Source organism: Nannospalax galili, unplaced genomic scaffold, assembly GCF_000622305.1.
Source record: "Nannospalax galili isolate Female #2095 unplaced genomic scaffold, S.galili_v1.0 scaffold31, whole genome shotgun sequence".
Classification (NCBI taxonomy): Eukaryota; Metazoa; Chordata; class Mammalia; order Rodentia; family Spalacidae; genus Nannospalax; species Nannospalax galili.
Genome location: NW_008332149.1, coordinates 6,797,617 through 6,801,145, shown reverse-complemented (window position 1 = coordinate 6,801,145; position 3,529 = coordinate 6,797,617).

Here is a 3,529-nt window from a genome sequence, read left to right as displayed (position 1 = left end):
GGGAGGGGGAAGGGGAGGGAGGAAGATAGAAGGAAAAGCGAAGGAAATGGGAAATGCTTCTTTGGGGACAGATTAGATGTAGAATGATTATAATCTGCTGTTCACAGGCCAGGTTCAAAGTAGATTTTAAAATATTTTTTAACTTCTATTTCATGTGTATGATTGTTTTGCCTGCATGTTTATGTGCGCCCATGTGCACAATGCCAGTGGAGTTCAGAAGAGGGTGTCAGACCTCCTGGAACTGGAGTTACAGCTGGTTGTTAGCTGCCAAATACGTGCTAGGAACTGAACCAGGGTTCTCTGCAAGAGCAGTCAGTGCTCTTAACTGCTGAACCATCCCTCCAACACTCAAAGCAGATTTTTTTAAACTTATTTTTTAACCATAAAATTGTTCAAGCATATTAATAAAGTATATCTCCCTGATTCCAACCCCCCCCCCCACAAAACCTCTCTGGCTCTCCATTCAAGAGTAGTTATTACCACTGGCAATGAAGCTTAGTTGGTAGACTGTTGCCTCTCATGCACAAAGCCCTGGGTTCAGTCCCAAGCACCACATAAAGCAGGCTTAGAGGTGCACACTGTAATGCCAGCACTTGGGGGAGGTGGAGGCCAGAGGATCAGCAATTCAAGGTCATCCTCAGTTCCATAGCAAGTCTGAAGTCAGTATGGACTATATGGGACCTTGTCTCAATATAAAAACAGCAGTGACTCTTACTATTCCTTCTGGAAATGTTATACATACCTCTAGCCTTTTCATAAACATGGTTCATTCATACTCTTCTACAATCAGCTTTTTATAGTATACCATGAAGTTTTCCCAAATTGTCATGTTAATTTGTCCTGTTTTTTAAAGCTACATAGTGTTCAGTTGTGGATATGTACATTACTTACCTACTCACATAAAAACCTTACAGGTATTAAGATACAGAAAAAACAGAGACCCTTGAAACTGAGTAAAATATACTATATACAACGTTGATAGTAATGGTGCAATTTGTGTCTGATTCAGATAATCCATGTTGAATTTATTTTTCTAAATAAACACCTGATGCACAGCGTCCATTCTTGAAACCTGCTCTGAATATTTTCTCTATCAGTTTGAAATCAAAGAAGTAATTTAGTGGGGAGCCTGTGAGCACACAAATAATAGGACCAAAAGCATTATGGCTTGGAATATTTTTCTGACCTAGGAGAATGGGAAAATATCAGCATTCAAAAGCATCTGAAACTCTCCTTGAAAAGCACAGCACAGGGGTCCAAAACATCTATGTAAAACTGAAAAGCAGCAAAATATTTTTTTATGAAAATGCTGAACAAGGGGAAACGATGAAATTTCATTGCTGCTTATAGGACTTTTTAATGAAAGCCCTAGTTTTACCATAGTGAAATGCCAAGAAGAAAAGATGTTTCTAAGGGACTCTTGAAAAACCCAGCATGCCTAGCATGGCTGCTCACGCTTGGTACCCTGGCATTTGAGAGGCTGAAGCAGGAACACCGCAGCAAGTTTAAGACCAACTTGGGCTATATAGTGAGTTTCGGGCCAGCTAGGGCTATAGTCGACTTGACAAACCTGGGAAGAGGTAAACCACAACTCAAGACCTTCCTCCCTCAGATTGGCCTGTGGGCATGTCTGTGAGGCATTTTCTTGATTGTTAACTGATGTAGTAGGGTACATCCCACTTTGGACAGTACCATCCCTAGGCAGGTAGGGCTGCAGTATACAGGAAAGGTTGAATGCAGCCTGGGTGCAAGCCAGTTGACAGTGTTCCTCAGTGGTTTCTGCTTCAAGTGCCTACCTTGAATCCCTCCCTTCGCTTTCCTTGATGATGGGCTGTAACCTGTAAGTCAAACAAACCCTTTCCTCCCCAGGTTGCTTTTGGTCATGGTGTTTATCACAGCAACAGAAAGTAACTAGGACACTTATCTCAAAAAACAAAACAAACAGGGGCTGGGGAGATGGCTCAGTGGTTAAGAGCACACAATGCTCTCACAGAGGATGGGAGTTCAGTTCCCAGGATCGACATCAGGTGGCTCACAACCACTAGTAACTTCAGCTCCAGGGGAACTGATGTTCTCTTTTGGCCTTTTTGGGCACCTACATTCACGTGCATGCGCGCACACACACACACAAATAAAACAAATCTTTAAAACAAAGAAAAACTGAGCTATTTTGTAATAGTTTAATATATGTGTACATGTATATATAGAGAGAGCATGTATGTAAGAAAGCCTGGACTATAAAGCAATGAATCAATCACTTTATAAAGATCAGTGGGAGCCGGCCATGACAATGCATGCCTTTAATCCCAGCACTCAGAAGGCAGAGGCAGGTGGATCTCTGAGATTGAGACAAGCCTGATCTACACAAGTTCCAGGTCAGGTGGGGCTACAAGGAGACCTTGTCTCAAGAAGAAGAAGAAAAAAAAAATCAATGGGACACATTGACAATTCCAAAGCTTACAAAATCTATTTTGATTGACTAGCCTGGTAGTTTGAATGAGAAATGTCCCCATAGGCTCACACATTTGAACAGAACTGGTCCTCAGTTGGTGGTACTGATTGGGGGAGGTTACGGAAGTGCTGCCTTGCTGGAGGAAATGTGTCACTAGGGGTGGGCTTTGGTTTATTGCCTTGCCCCAATCCCAGTTCGTTCTCTTGGCTTCCTGTGTGAAAAGATGTGACCAGCGAGCTTGTGGCTCTGGCCACCTCTTCTCTGCCAAGATGGACTCTCCCTTCAGGACCATAAGCCAGATAAACTCTACCATCTATAAGTTGTTCTTGGTTGTGGTATTTTATCACAGCAACAGAAAAGTAACTAACACAACCCTTTCTAAACAAAATAAGCTGAATTACTTGCACATTGGGTGGCACATTATCTATATTCATTCATGAAGATGAAGAACAACCCAGAAGGTTCTCAGCAGGAACAGAGATTAACAAACTCTGGAAATCTTTTTTTTTAATTTTTAATAACTACATGATTAGAAGAAGCATTTCACTACAGCTTTAACATATTCAGTAACACACTAATTCCATCATATAAATGAACCACATTTTCATTATCCACTCTCAGTTGAGGGACACTTAGGTTGCTTCCATCTCTTAGCTATTGTGAAGAGAGCAGCAACAAACGTGCATGTACAAGTGTCTGTGCAATAGGATGAGTTCTTTGGTATATGTCAAGGAGTGGTATAACTGGGTCAAATGGTAGGTTCATTTGTTTTTTGTTTTTTGGGTTTTTTTTGTCTTTTTGAGACAGGACAGCTCCAGCTGTCCTGGAACTCACTACGTAGACCAGGCTGGCCTTGAACTCACAGAGATCCACCTGCCTCTGCCTCCCGAGTGCTGGGATTAAAGGCATGCGCCACCACGCCCAGCTCATTTGTAGTTTTTTAGGAGTTCTCCACAGTGCTTTCCATAGGGGTTGAACAAGTTTGCAATTCCACAAGCAGTGAATGAGTGTTCCCTTTTCTCCACATCCTCTCCAGCATTTGGTATCATTTGTTCTCTTGATCATAGCCAGTCTGAG